Below are 16199 nucleotides of genomic sequence, written 5' to 3' on the forward strand. Positions count from 1 at the left end.
ATCAGCCCCCTCAATCCCCTAGTCAAGTAGCCATCTGAAGACGGTCCCTGAGTGTGTGATTCAGCAGAAGGCAGGGTCACTGATTGGGTGAAGGGGTTCAGAAAAGGGAGAGGCCTGGGGTGTTCCTGGGGGTTTGTGTGGGAGGGGAATATTGATGTTGCAAACCCCAGGCAGACAGCAGACCAGATCAAGATGAATTTACCTTTTAGAGCAGAACAGTCAAGCTTTTTAAGGATGGACGCAACGGGAACTGCAGATTTGAAATAACATAATTGAAGTAAGGTCACATTCTGAGGTTCCAGGTAGACATGAATTTTGGGGTACACTATTCAAACTGCACACCTTTAGATAATTATGAGTTATAGGACCCCATGAATGGCAGGTGAACGTTTTTCCTCTATATGTTATTTCAGAGAAAGCCACAATGCACTTTTTCCTAGTTAATGAGGGAAGAATGGAATTGTCTGGATCTCACCTGTATTTGTTTTCTGAATGGACTCTAAATCCTGCAGCTGGACTGTGCCTGAGCTCCATGGGGCCCACAGGGGAAGGCAGCTGTGTTGGTGCACAAAGCAATACCATCCTTCAAACTTTGGAAACTCGAATAATGTCACAGATGAAACACTGGCTTTTGGTTCTGAAAGACGACACCACTGTTGCACTCAGCAGGCGGGGAAGCTCCAGTCCTGGTTCTCCTTAGCACATGTGTTGTTTTAAGCCCATGCACGTGGTGGGGAGCCCTGCACTTTCACCTTTCCTGGGAAACAGTGAGTCATCCCCACCACTCTCTCTATCCCAGCACGGAAATCCACCCGAAGAAGTGAATGGAGTCAGCAGTCCTAAACTAGCAACTTTGCAGGTCATTTCCGTGGAAAAGATCCTGTGCTCCCCTAGACAGAGTGCTGTGGGCCCCACCTTGGCTCATCTAGTTTACGACTTTGCACACTCAGATGTGGTCAGTAATGTTTGTTAAACAAATGAATGGTTTAGTTATTTTTTTTTCCACCAGATTGGTAAACAATTCAAACATTTGCTTTTAGGAACAGAGTATAAAGCCTCCCTCCCGTTGCAGACTTGTAGCATCTCCTGAGAGGCAAGCACAGTCTGTGGTCCATGGGTGTCATTCCAGATACATGGCAACATACAAAGGCACACACGCTTGCACACATGTGTAAACTAACGAGAACATGCACACACATTCCTCTTCTGCTGCTTGCATTATCCGCCCGACGTGTCTTGGAAATTGTTCTATGTTTGCACTTGGAGATCTGCACCCTTCTACTAACAGGCTGCCTAGATTCATGGTAAATGGAGGCACCATGATTTGTTTAACAAGTCCCCTAGTGGCAGTTTCTATAAATTGCTATTTCAAACCACCACACAATCAGCCTAATGGTGCCCACGTCTTGGTGCCTGCAGGCGATTGTTTCATGATATTCAGTCCGAGGACTGAAATCACTGGGTCCGAGGCCAGGTGCACTTACAGTACTGGTGGATCTTGCCAAAGTGCTCTCCAAAGGAAACATCCCTGCGTATGGGTGCCCGTTCACAGCGCCACAAACAACACACCGAGGGGCCCTTTCCTGTTCTTGGCCATCAGGACAGCTGGTCACCACAGCCTTCTATGGAGGGCTTATTTGATGGTTTTGTTGATGCTTTGAAAAATGGGTGTTAGAAATGGTTTCTCTTTAGAATTTAAATTACTTTAAACTACTAGTGTTTTGTGTGTCTTATACTGAGTTTCAAATGAAATAACAGGTAGTTCCCGCGGCCACTGACTAGCACATAATTAATATTCAATAAGTGTTGCTCTACTTCTTTTGCCCTTGAAGGGCAATGGTCCAAGGCTATTTTCCAGAGAAAGGAGACACTTGATTGATGTGTGTTGGGGAAGGTGTGGGACCCTCACTGAGGGTGGTGGCACCACGGCCTCGGACTGGGTGTCTTCCTGATTCACAGACAAGCAACTGAGGCCTGGGGGATCTGGGTGTCCTCTTGGGGTCATACCTTGGGAGTGGCAGAGCCAGATTCTACCCCCAGCCTCTACATTCACCCTGCTCTAATGATTGTCCAGCTCTGGAGCAGGGCCCCTTTGCTGGAAGCGAGGGCTCTATGGAAAACAGTGTGGACGCTGCTCCCATCTGTGTATGTGTGTGCAGATCTGCATGTGTGCACAGGCTTGCACGTGTGTGTAGATGTGGCTGCTGAGCCATCAATCACCCTGTGGGAACTGTGTAAAGAACGTGCATAGATCTCATGTAAGCTCCAAGTTCTGTGTCTGTCTTTGACCATCTGCCCTAAAGGCCTCCATGTTGTTTACAAATTATTCCAGCAAGGAAACAGAACTGGAAGGAAAGTCGTGTACACATCCCATACATTATTAATACAGCACAGAAAAACTGAAAAAGCAATAAGATCTTTGGAAAAGTAATTTTAACTTTGATGTGGCCACATAGACTTTAGAGGGGAAATAGGGTCATTTTATACCAAGTTCTCTGAGCTTCAAATGAGGCAGAGAAATTTATAATGAAGCCCAAAGGAAACAATTTTGACAAAAGCTCAAACCTGTATTTTCCCCATTATTAAGTGGATCTCTTCCTGAAGAATAAAATATTTGGTAAAAATATTTTTCTTGTAAGTGCTCTCACCAGCGTGGGGAATTCTTGAATGACAGCTGTGAGTCCTGCCCTCTCGCCAGTGCAGGAGGCCCTGGACTTGCTGGTTAGGCCCCATCCTCAGAGGAGGGCAACCTCCCTGCCTTCTGACCCCAGCTGTCCCAAGCCAAGGCGTAGGGCCTACTCGCTGTCTGTTCCTAAAATTATTTGGCGTTGGAACTCTCATGTATATAAAACCATTCTTGGTTTACTTGCTGAATGAAGATCCAGTGGGATTTTGTAGAAGTCCAGCACTTCTCTATCGTATACATGCTAAATGGTCACAATTCCTGTGGCTGTTATGGCAAGTTATTGCAAACTAGGCTTATGGCAACATACTCTCATCTCTCATGGTTCTGGAGCCAGAATTCCGAAGTCAAGATGGCGACAGGGTCATCCTCCTTTTGAAGGCTCTGCGGGCAGATCCTTCCTCGCCTCTTCCAGTTTCTGTTCTTGTGGCTCCTGGAGTTCCTGGGCTTGTGGCCACATGGTTCCAGCATCTGCCTTCATGGTCGCAGGGCATCTATCCCTGTGTATTCTGTTCCACGGTGTGTGTCCTGTCCGTTGTGGGGAGCAACTCTCTGGGGCTGGTGTTGTGCAGGTGGTAACGGTGATTTACCAAGACAGTTGTAGGTAAAGAAAGGCAGATTTAGTAGAGAAAGTGAGAAAATACATTGCAAGAAAGCAATGGGCAAGTCAGCAAGAGAGGAGCTGACTACCGGGAGACAAAGGCTTGTTGGAGATTTGATAGGATGGTGCTTGTGCTGGAGACAGCTATGTCGGTACTGACAATGCCAAAGCTGCAGTGTGGTAACTTGCATTTTTCTATCAGCCAGGGGTCTGGTGATAGCTGGGCACAGGAAGATTGTGCGTTATTTGTCCAGGAGGGATATGTGTCCCGGGCCATGAAGAAAGGCAGACATAGCTTATCTGCCTTTTCTTTCTGCTTTTCTCTGGTCCCACCAGCCTAACTCCTTTTCCTGAATTAGGACTGCATATACTTTCTTCTTCTTGTGAGGACCCCAGTCATTGGATTTAGGGCCCACCCTCATCTATTAGGACCTTACCTTAATGAATTGCATAGGCAGTGACCCTAATAAGTTTCCAAATAAGGTCACATTCTGAAATTCCAGGCGGACGTGCCATGAGTTTTGGGGAGACACTATCAAGCCACTATACTAAAGTAAATATTTACCTTAGAGACTGATAAACTAGGAAAAATATTTTGTATGCACAGTTCCTTGAAATTAAGGAATTTTGTTGTCTTGAATGAAAACACTGTTGCCTGACTGTGTTGTTTCCGTGTTACTCCAGCAGACGTTGCAAATATGTGACCAATAGAAGAAGCCAGAGGGGCTTGGGAGTTGTGAATTGGAGTCAATCATTCTTCATTTCCCTGGTCCTTAGAGCTACAGCACTTTATGCCAGTGAACATAATGTTAGATAGGGCCTTGGCACTGGCCCTGTGTTAATTTCCTCACCTTTTGTTCCTGTTTTTAATAAGTTGCAAGTATGGCCCATTTGGGTCCATTGTAGCTGTTGACTCCATACAGGAACCCGTTTTCTTGCTATGGGGTCTGGTATGCAGGGTCCACCTCTGTCCTCCTTGGCATAAATGCATGAGAGTTGCTGACTTTCAGCATCTGGGCATGGCTGTAACTGGCCAGCCAGGCCACCTGGTCCTGCCCCCAGCAGCAGCTTGTGAATGGCCTCCCTGTGCTTTTAGGATGCACGGGTGGATGCGTGCCTTAGTGATGACAAATATTAGATTTTAATCCTCAAAACCCAGAGTTGAGGATTCTTTTTTGCTATTACACTTTTGTTGTATCTTCTCGAGATTATTTTCTTTGTTTGTTTTTATAACCAACTAGGCTTTTCTTCAACCATCGTTTCATAATACTGAATTACAGTGGTACAAATAATATGACATTCCACATGCCCAAAGCCTATTGGAGATGAAAGAGACTTTTATGAAGTCAAGGTGGGCAAGAGACTGCCTCTGAGTGAAAGCTTTGTTGTCAGAGCAGGGAGGAGATGGAAGAAATGGAATGAAGTCAGTGTGGGAGAAGGAGGCTCAATTTGCCTGTAAGTCCTGCAGCTCTGCAACCCATGGCCTTGCACAAAGTTCCGAGAGGCTCTTGGCTGCTTCTCTGGGGACACTGGTTCCTTTCTGCATCATGCTCTGCTCCCTTCCTGAGGCAGGACAATGAGGGTCAGTGCCCAGCGTCACTCCAAATCCATGCCTTAGGAACCTCGTGAGGCTGTGCAGCCATTTTACACTGCCCAGTGAAGCTCCTGAAGAAGGTAAGAGTTTGGGATTTTCTGCTTCTGAGCAAAATCAGAACATTCCAGTATGCAGTCACTCCACTGGAATTTAAAAATATGTCAGTTGTGTAAAAGTGAAGTAAAAACAGTAACATGGGGTTTTCGTAGGCACACATACACATGCATAAAAACAGAAACTTAGAGAAGGGAAAGGGAACTTTTGATGTATCTTAATGTTTAACTTTTGGAATCATTTTTTAAAGAGACAGGGTCTTGCTCTGTTGCCCGGGCTGGAGTGCAGTGGTGCGATCATAGCTCACTGCAGCCTTGACCTCCTGGGCTTAAGGGACCTCCTCTTGCCTTGGCCTCCCAAAGCACTGGAATTATAGGCATGAGCCACGATGCCTGGCCACTTTTAAAATTGTTTAAATCAAAGTAATAAACATATGTGGTTTAAAAGTCAAAACATCACCAGGCTGATTACCCAAAACAGCAGCTGCTCCCTGACCCTCCTCTCCCACTTTGATTCTCATTGTGAGAAGAAACCACCCTAATCCTTTTTGGCTCTTTCTTCTGAAATTTAAGTCTCTACATCTAAAAATGGGCTTATACTTCTACTTTTGATTGTTTGTTCTTATTCTGTTTTGAGTATCGTCTACTGACTTTCCGTTGGCTCCCATTATTTGATAATTTCTTCTTTTTCTTTGTCCCCTCTTTCTGGAATTTCTATTGTTTGAATGTTGGAACCCCTAGACAAGTCATCTAATTTCTTTTGTTTTTAAATCTCCTATTTTCTATCTCTGTCTTTTAATTAGCATTTTCAGGATATGTCCTTCATTTTACCTTTCAAGCCTTTGGTGCTTTTTCTTTAATTCTGCGATCACACTTTTAACGTTAAAGCCCTCTCCCCTATCTTCTGAATGTTTTGGAGACTCCTGTTCTTTTGTGGATGCAGCAAACTATCTTTGGCAGGATGTAGGTCACAGCTCTGCTCTGTTCTTACAGTGTTCCCACTCTGACCTCTGCACATGCCTGCATGCTATGAGTTTCCTTTCCTTCTTTGTGCTTTCTCCTTGACTTGGTCTCTGGCCTGGGACTCTTCATGGCACAGTCCTAGATGCGGGTTGCAGCTTTGTGCAGAGTGGCCCGTTCTCTGGGTGGAGACGGTACGGCCTGCTCACTTCACAGAGAGGCTCCAGGTGTCTCTGTTCGAAATTTCTTCCTAGGTTCCTAGAGAGGCCTCCTCCACCTCCTGCTTAGAGGGTGTCTTAGTTGGCTTTAGCTGCCATAACAACCTTCAACAGTGGGAATTTATGTCTCTTGGCTCTGGAGGCTGGAAGTCCAAGATCAAAGTGCAGCAGCGTGGGTTTCCAACGGAGGCCTGTCTTCCTGGCTTGCAGAGGGTGCCTCCTCGCAGTGTCCTCGCCTGGCCTTTCTGCTGTGCATGCATCCCTGCCATTTTCTTCTCCTCTAAGGACCCCAGTACTAATGGATTAGGGCCCCATGCTTAGGACCTCATGTCAACTTAATTACCTTCAAGGGCCTACCTCCAATCACTGTCCCATGGATGGTTAGGGCTTCCACCTGTGAATTTTGAGGGACATGATTCTGCCCATGTCCTGGGATGTAAGGTGGCTGTTAGTGGTCAGTGAGCCCAGGCAGGGCTAAGGGAATGTTGACTTTCACTGAGTCCCCCGACATTTATTCCTCTCCCATGTTCAGCTGGGTCCCATGTCCCGGAGTTGAGAGCCTGCCCGGTTCTGCCTCCCCAGCAAGTCAATCTCTGTTTTCTCCTTGGGTGGGGTGGGGTGTTGTCTGCGTCTGGTCTCGGCGGGGTCTGGACTGCTCCCTGCGCTCCTGTCACTACAGGTGCTGTTTGCAGGTATGGCCTGTGCTCATCCTCAGAGCAGCAGGCACTTCCCATTTCCCCACTGGGGAGTTTCTGGGTCCTGCACCCCTTTTTTCCCGAAAGCCTTAGCTTCAGCTTTCTCTGTTCCACAAAGTCCGTTCCCGCCCCAGCCTGCCTTCCAGTCTCACAGTGCCACTGACCTCGCAGGCCTGCAGCAGTTTCTTGCTTCCCTTTGTCCTCAGGGGACCATCCCCTGGGTTTTCCTTTGCAGTCATTTTCTGGGCTTCGGGTAGGGACAGAGAAAGCAGTGAGTGTTTGATCTGCCTGTCTGCTTGGAAGTTTGGTAACACCTGAGATTTGAGTTCTTTGGGCATCAGTGAATGGTGAGCCACGGGGACAGGCCTGCAGATACAGCGGACTCTACCGTTTTAATTCTATGACCTAAGAAAGTAGTATCCATTGGCATGACTCCATCCACAGCACAACACTCAAGGACTCCAGTCCAGGGAACCCCTCCAGCTCCCACCCTTGGCACCTGGCCTGGCCTCCCACGCTTGGCTGCTCCTTCCCCACCTTGACTCGCCTCTGCCTCCCTCCACCTCCTCCTCTCACTGCTGTCTTCCCACAGTTTCTCTCTCCTGGGCTCAACCTCAGCCCCCGATGGGCCCTGGAGCAGTATTCCAGCTCCCCAACATCTTTTCTTGCAGAAAACTCTGGATGTTTGGCCCTCAGGACAAGAGTTAAAGTTTAAATGATGGGTTTATTTAATTGAAACATGCTGAAAATATTCTGTGGAAGTAAGTGCTACTGAGAATTTAGGGATTTCCAACAATGAAATAGTAGTATCTGCTTTATTTCTGAATGGATGGAATCTAGAAAGATTAAACAGAAAAAACCACATTCTGGCCTGATTTTGTGTTACCATCTGCTATAGATTTTGAAACAAGTTGAACTATTTTTTGCACACACGTCTAAGTGTCTGTCTTGATCAGACAGGAGCTTTCCCATAGTATTGCTTCAAGTGGATGCTCTGTTCTGCCTAAAATTCAACACTACCCCTTCCTCTTTTTCTTCTTTTCTGTTGTTTAAGCTCATATTTTGACCTTAATTCCTTGCCTCGTCAACTATTAAATAATAAAGTAACCCAAATGGGAACCCTTCTAATTACTTCCTTAAACTTTTATGGGTAATGTGTGTGAGTTGAGCAAAGCCCTACGGGTGAACGACCTTCCCACTTCGGTGTAGCCCATCCTATGATGAGCCTAATTAATGCCAGAGTCCATAAAAGAGTTGCCTGTGACTCATAAAACTTGGAGAAGACATAAAAATCTCCCTCGTGCTGTTGGTTGCCATGGTTACCATTTGAGAAACACTTTATTACAATTCCCAGCCCCTTCCTTTCCTTGCCAGGGTAATCCATCGATTTGTGGGTCTCAATGTGCCCCTGACGGGCCTGTCATTTTCACCCTGCTGAATGCCTGGCGTTGCCTGGAGGTCAGAGGCAGGGACGCAGGGGCGTGGCTAAGTGCAGGTACACGGTTATGATCATGGGAGCACCTCGGGGAGGGGTGGAGGGTCAGGCCAGATGGGTTAATGACAATGCTCTGGGGGATGAGCATTAGATGGCAGTTTGCTGACCATCAGAGCCGGCCATAGCCTCATCAGCCACAGGTGGGTTGCGGGGGGTTGTGGAATGGTGACGATACACACTTGCTGTTGAGATACCCACACTGCTTTTTCTTGGGAGACTGAGGACCGTAGTGGATCCCTAGGCAGGAAGTACAGCCGTGCCCAGAAAGCGATTTCTGTCTCAGTCTCTGAGTGAGAGGATGGCTCCCAGTGCCGGAAAGAACATGGGGCAGGGCCTAGTGACCCTCTGGGGGATGCCAGGGAGGAGTGTTGGCCCTGGGGAGCAAGGTCAGACTTAAATATGTTCCACCCACCTAAGACTGTGACTCCTCCAGTTCCCACCCTTGGCACCTGGCCTGGCCTCCCACACTTGGCTGCTCCTTCTGTGCCTTGACTCGCCTCTGCCTCCTTCTGCTTCCTCCTCTCACTACCATCTTCCCACAGTTTCTCTCTCTTGGGCTCAACCTCAGCCCCTAATGGGCCCTGGAGCAGAATTCCAGCTCCCCACAAGGCCCTCAATTCGGGTGTCCCCTGATCCTCAAACCCACAGAGTCCAAAACAGGGCTGCTGCTGTCCCATGACCTCCCCTCCTCTTCCACCCTGGGGTTCTTCCTTGCCTCTGGCTTATCCACTTCTATGGCTGGAGCCATCAGCTCCTGGGGGCCTCACCCAGGTCCGCTCGTTCCCTGGTCTTCTCCCTGTCACTCCCCACTACAAATATGCCTTGGTTTCCACCTATGAAGGGTGCTTGACTTCTTACCTTTTTTAAATTTCATTTCCACTGTGCTGGTATATTAGTCAGTTCTCACGCTGCTAATAAAGACATACCTGAGACTGGTAATTTAGCAAGGAAAGAGATTTAATGGACTCACAGTTCCACATAGCTGGGGAGGCCCCGCAATCACGGTGGAAGGCAAAGGAGAGGCAAAGGCACATCTTACATGGAGGCAGGCAAGAGCGTGTGTGCAGGGGAACTGCCCTTTACAAAACCATCAGATCTCATGAGACTTATTCGCTATCACTGGAACAGCATGAGAAAGACCCACCCCCAAGATTCAGTTACCTTCCACTGGGTCCCTTCCACAATACGTGGAAATTACGGGAGCTATCATTCAAGATGAGATTTGGGTGGGGACACAGCCAAACCATATAGCTGGTCATATTGAGGTTTTGTGTATGTGATTCACATGCAAAGATACTGGAAACCTTTGAAAAACGGGGAGGGAAGGGGGAGTTATTACTGAAGACCAGATGCAAGGAAACAGAACCTAGTTCGTGAGTCACTGGCCTCAGGGACTGAGTCTCACAGAGGCTGGCCGAGGTCCAGGTGCTCATTGCACTGTCCCAGCCGTGCCAGCAGGTGCTGGCTCTTGTGTGGTTGGCATTTCCTGGTTGGCGTCCTTGTCTAGGTCAGTGGTGCCAGCCTAAAGGTCAACAGAAAGACGGTTGTATAGGACGGAAGGCTTGGGCTGCTGGATTCACAGATCTAGGCTTTGATCCCAACTCCAGCCTTTAATAGCACTGAGACGGTAAGCCAGTCCCACTGCCTCTCTGAGCCTCAGGTCATGGTAACATGTGCCCCACATGCTTGTGTGAAAGTTACACAGACAACCCGTGGTGGAAAGCATTTGGACAGTGCCTGACACATGGCCTCCTCCACTAAATTATGTGCTGCTGTTATTATTGTTGGTTTTAAGATTGGGGTTGCATAGTAACTTTGACCTTCGGTTTGCCCTGCACATTTGGGCGACTCCAACCAACAATGATGAATCTTCAATTTTCTGGAGCACGAGGAGAGAACAGTGAGGCATCATCGCCCTCTTCCTGCCAGAGGTGCTGTGGGAGGGTAGTGAGAAGGGCTGGGACAGAGGTCATCTGACATAAAACATTCCCGCACAGGGAAACGTGCCCCCTGGCTGTTTGTCCTCGGGGGAGAAGCAGCCCGGATGTGCTCTCCGTGCTGGGCAGGGCCACGTGTCCTGGGCACCCAGGTGGGGAGGACATGGTGATGCCACTCCCAGGGCAGCCTTGGGGAAACTCAGTGTGGAGGAGGCCTCTTGGCCAGGTTGGTTTGGGAGGGGAGGCAGGTGAGAGGAGGGAACCCTGACCTGGGGATCCTGCCGGGAACTCCAGAGGAGGGAGGTGGATGGAGGGCTTTCCTCACGAAGCTGCAGATGGAGACGCGGCTGGAGGAGGGGAGGTGGGCATCGCTGGGAGCCCCTGCTCTGTGCCTGGCTGGGCCAGGCCATGCTTGTGCAGCCATGCGGGAGTACCAGGCACGGCCGGGTCCTGAGCACTGTGGCCACTGTGGTGTGGCGGCTGCCCTCTCTGCCCTCGTGACCCGTCTGCTGTGCGAATGGCCTTCCCCTCCCCTCCCCCAGAACAGCAACACAAAACAGAGCAGAGACAAGTCCACAGCCAAGCCGGCTTGCCCCGTGTTTCTAGAGGGAATTGGAGGTTCTGGGTAGCTGTGGTCCTGCGCAGCAGTGACAGATGCTGGTGAGGTTACTTGGAGGTTTTGCAAAGTCCGGCAGCGAATTTTGAATCATGGGAGGGGAGGGTTGGTTCTACTCTTTATTGCTTCCATGTGAAGTGTTTGTCGTATTTGATCTTCAGCACCGCGCTTAGGGCTTTACGGAGATTATCTCTAATCCTTACCACCCTGGAGCTAGAAGATCTTCCCAGGAGATAGATAGGGAAACTGAGCCCCCAGGATTGTCACAGCCACAATCAGGAGCAAAGCTGCTGCAGGTCAGTGTTGACTCAGCCTCCATCCCCTGCTGGGATCACATGGACAGAGAGGCCTCTAGGCCAGACATGCTCCCAGGGCTACAAACCTGAAGTTCCTCTACTGACCCAGATGCGTGGTCCCTTGTGACAGTCACGAGGCACATGTGGCTGCTATATTTAAATGTATTAAAATGGAGTAAAATTAAAGATCCGGTTCCTCAAATGCACCAGCCACGTTTCCCATTCTTAAAAGCCCCGGGCAGCAGTGGCTGCCAATCCTGGACACCACCGATGGAGGACGTTTCTGCCATTGCAGAAAGCTCTGCCTGGCCGTGCTGCACCACATGGCTTGTGCTTATTATCTGAAAGGAGTCAGTTGTTTTTAAAAGATCTCCTCATTCTCAGCGAGCTTGGGGTTTTCTAAACAGTTGGCTGAGGATGTGTGAGTGGCACGGGCTCATGCCAGCTTTCGGTGCTCGGGGCCTTCCCTGTGGCCCCTGCCCTGACTTTGTTTTCAGTCCTGAGGCTCCCCCTGGACACCGTTCCTCCCCCAGTGCTCACTGCAGCGTCTGGGTCCAGGTTGGTGTGGAGTAGGCTTTGTTCCTTGCAGACAGGAAAGCGCTATAAGCTTCTATTTTAAGTTTGGTTTTATAAAATGCCATCCGATGTGAATTAAAGCAGAGTTCGCGTTTCCATGTCTCTAAAATTGGTGTATGTGTGTTAGCTTCCTTTAGCTGCTGCAACAGATTACCAAGCACTCGATAGCTTGAAACAACATGTATTTATTCTCTTATAGTTCTGGAGGTCAGAAGTCTGAAATTACCTTCTCTGAGGCAAAAAGTGTAGGCAGGGCATCACTCCCTCTTGGGGCTCTGGGAGAAGCTGTTTCCCAGCCTCTTCCATCCTCCACTTGGAAGCACTCCTTGCAGGCCTTGGCTTGGGGGCCCTTCCTCCACCTCCAGATCCTGCAGTGCAGCAGCAGAGCATCCTGTTGCAGTCGTCACACTGCTTTTCTCTTCTATCTCAAATGTCCCTTTGTCTCTGTCTTATAAAGACACAGGTGATTGCATTTAGGGCCCACCTGGATACTTTGGGATAATCTCCCCATCTCAGGATCCTGCATTTGTCACCTCTGCAAAGTATCTTTTGCCATATAAGAAACATGCACAGGTTTCAGGGATTTGGATCTGGACATCTCTGGGGGCCATTAGCTGACCAGAGGTCATGAAGAGAACTTCCTGGCTGGCAGTGTAGAGTGAGGGTTAAGAATTCCATTGCTACAGAACAAACCACCCTGAAACTGGAAAGCTGAAAACAGCGGCCACTCATTTCTCCCTGGGCTGCAGGTGCACTGGGTGGTTGTCCGTGCTCTGGGCCTGGCCTGGCTGGGCTTGCTGGGGTGTCTGTGGACAGCTCATGCGTTGGCCGGGGGTTAACCGGTCTAGAGTGGCCTCATCTGGGGCCACCCACCTCTCCTCTGACTGTCTCACTTCCCTCCTCGGGCTCCTGTGGCAGTGATGCTCATGGTGATGACAGGGAAGCCAGAGATGAGGCAGAAACACACAAGTACTTGTTAAGGTTCTTGATAGCAAGTGTTACAATCCCATGGGTCAAGACTCAGAGTCAGGGGAGACTCCAAAGTGACAGGGCAAAGGGGAGGACACAGGGCGACCGTGAATCGGGGCCACTGATCTCATCAGTGACTCTGCGTCCCCCATCTGGCGCTCTCTGTGGGCAGTAGACTCTATTCTTCCCGAGGCTCCATTTCCTCCTTTGTTACATGAGACACCAAACATGTATTACAGAGGGGGTGCGAGGATTCAGTGACGTGATGCCTTTAGAACACTCAGCAAATGTGGGAACATGGTTAAAACCAATGCATATTAGTTACTATCATTTCTCTAGGTAAGTATTATGATGATGATAATAATGAAAATGGCCATTGTTATTTTTATGTGTGGTCACTATCGGAGCCTCTTTGTTGTCCAAGTTCTCTGTTCTGCCGCCCCCTTCTAATGGAAGAGAGCACATTAGAATTTGACTCGGGCAGGGTTCAACTGGAAATTTTCATGCGATCCTGACTCAAGTAGCAGTGAAAAAAGATGAGCACACAGCGCTGTTGACATGTGTTTGTGCAGCTCCAGAAAGGCGTGAGTGTGCTTTGTCTTTAAAATGAAATTAAATTTTTCAGATTCAAAGTGGAATTAGTGTGATTTTAATAGCAAATTTGTAATTGGCTTTAACTATCATTTATTAAAAGTGATTGCTCTTCATGTTGACATCTCGAATGCAAATGCATGAAGTCAGACTTAGTTAAAGGTTGCAGTGCTTTAGCTACCTTCCTACTCTGCTGCAAGCCATTATCAGTTTATAAAAGAGGGTGTTATTAAGTTGGAAGCTGTTCGAAGTTTAAATGAACAGAACAAAAACCTTGCAGATAATGAAGGTTTTTGAACTTCAATTTAACATTAAATTATGGTGATGAAATACCCTCAATAAAGAGGCTTTTGTGATTCTATTGTTTCTAAACTCAGAGAAAAATAGAATGAATATGCATGAAACCTGATTAGCGCCACATACGGCTTTTAAAATTCCAAATCACTAATTGTTTTCAAAATGATATTTTGGGAAACCATTTTCAGTTTGATGGTGTTTGGGAACGTCTCATTTTTGGGGCTTTGCCCGTGGATTCTGTTTGCTCCAGACCCAGAGCCACTGCTGAAGAGAGGTTTATCCCTTTGCCTGGCTTCTGTCTTCTGAATTCTCAAGGGTTTTCTACTGGAAGCCTGAAAGTACTTCTTGATAACTTTGAATCACTTTTATCTCTGTGACATGTGGGCTTTGGATGGTTTCCTAGAGAATACTTGAAAATATAAGTGCTTTCCCCAATTCTCCCAAATCCGTGGTTTTCAAATATCTTTTTCATTGAGCGACAATCCACTTACGCTCGGGGTCCCCAGACATGGGGGTGCAGGCCTCTTGGGATTATCCCTAAAAAAACAGGAGGCCTAATTACAAGACAGTTTATTTTTAAAAATTAGAAATGTTGACTGCTTGTAATACAGTGATTTTGTTTAAATCTGGAAGCGTCAGTGGCTGCCACCTCATGGTGAGCACCAAGACCTGTTCACAGAAAATTGCGGGAACAGCCTGTCCAGAGTACCGGTGCCCTAACTCTTAGAGCCCCCGTCTCCTCTGCTGTGAAGTGGGGAGAATGGAACCAGCCCTGTGAGGGTGTGGGTGGTGAGGGTTGGTTGCAAAGAGGCCAGTCCTGGTGGGGACTCTGCAATGGAGAAGCACTCTCAAGGGTGAGCGTTTCTTGTATCACCCGATCCTTCTCTTACAGGGGCTGGCCCAGGCAGGGCTTAGGAAACCCTGAAACAGAGGTTTCTATTTTTAAGTCCATTGCTTGACACTCTGTTTTGTTAACAAATTATGCAAATTCTGACAACCCAGTTTGATTTTCATTTTTAACTATAATCCACTTCAAACAAAAACAGGACATATCTATTTTTCTAATGTCAAAGATATTAAATCTCATTTTTTAAAATGACAATAACATGTTTTGAACATATTTTATGCTGTTATTTCTTTTGCTTTTATATAATTATAAAGGTAATTGCTATATTAATTTAAAGCAAATTTAACAGAAGCCAACTGCACGATTCGTGCAGCACCCTGCCCTGGTCCCCACAGGTGACGTAGCACGGGACTTACTTGTCTGAGTGTCTGTACGTGCCCCAGATTCTGAACTAGTGGGGAGGGACTATGTCTTAGTCATCTTTTTATATGTAGTTTCTAGTGCAGTGTCTGTCCCATAGAAATCACTTGATATGTGTTTGCTGATTGACTGGAAAAAACAGTTAAAACGGTAACCGTTAGCCCTCTGTACTGTGTCGGTCAGGCCATGATGCGAGTATGGGGTCAGTTAGGGTGTCTGCTCCAGGAGGGACCAGGGTGTGTGCTGAATTCTCCTGATGTTGATGCCAAGACAGAGCTTAAGATGCAGGAAGGGAAAGGAGGCAGAATGGGGCAGAGAAAGATGTCCAGTGGCAACCTGTGCCAGCCTCGCCAGGAGCCCTGAGGCCAAGGGGCCCCATCAGAAGTGCCCCCTTGGGCTGACCTGGGGCTTTCACATTCCACCTGCCTCGTCACTGGGTGCTGGCAGGGGTTGGTGGTCACTGTGTAAGAGTTGGCTGTCTGGGTGCTGGCTTCTCCAGGCAGGGGACGCTGGTCACTTTAACAGTTGGCTGTCTGGGACACAGGTCATGCCTTGTAGCATTTGTCAGGATCCAAAGCGTAAACACTCTCTTCAGGACTAGATTCTAGCGACTGAACACTGAATTGGGAGGAGATGCAGCAATTGGCTTTCTCAAGCCAGAAGAGCTACCCTGGCAGAGAAGAGTGTGGCAGGCAAGGTGGCTCTACAACTGGGTGGGTGCTGGTGGAGCTAGGACCTCGCTCATGGCAGCCGGCAGCTGGGGAGGCAATGCCTGCTCGGAGGGGAATCTGGGAGGTGCATCTCCATGATGACCACACTTTACCACTGGTGCCTCCTTAGCTATTTGGGGAGCAGCTCCCTAAGGATTGCAGGGGACTCCTTTCTTGAGGAAGACGATGAGTAGGATGAACTTCAGTCCCCCCTGTTGCAGTGGCCTCGAGCCCCAAGTGAAGCTCTTCGTCTCCCTCTTTGTGTCCACCGGCTCCCCCTCCCCATCACTCAGCATCCACGCTTGTTTCACTGCTCAGGTGGCGGCGTGACTGGCCCTCGGGATGGGGTTGCCTCATCCGTCCATTACTGTAGCAGATGTTTGAGGGAGCTCCGTGAGGTGCCCGGGAGGCTCCCAGGTTCTGAGTCTCCTCCTGCCCCACCCCGTGTGGACAGAGACCTTGTTCCCCCAGGATTAGGATTGGTTGCCCCTGCCAAGACCTGGAACTTCTATTTTTGTCTACAGGTTCTTCTCCTGCACCTCCTGTCTTCCTCCTCCTCTTCCTCTTTCATGTTTTAAATATGTAAAAGCCACCCATGCCTCTCAGGCCACACATCACAGGCCTAGGACAGGATTTGGCCC

Source organism: Macaca fascicularis, chromosome 9 (assembly GCF_037993035.2).
Source record: "Macaca fascicularis isolate 582-1 chromosome 9, T2T-MFA8v1.1".
Taxonomy (NCBI): domain Eukaryota; kingdom Metazoa; phylum Chordata; class Mammalia; order Primates; family Cercopithecidae; genus Macaca; species Macaca fascicularis.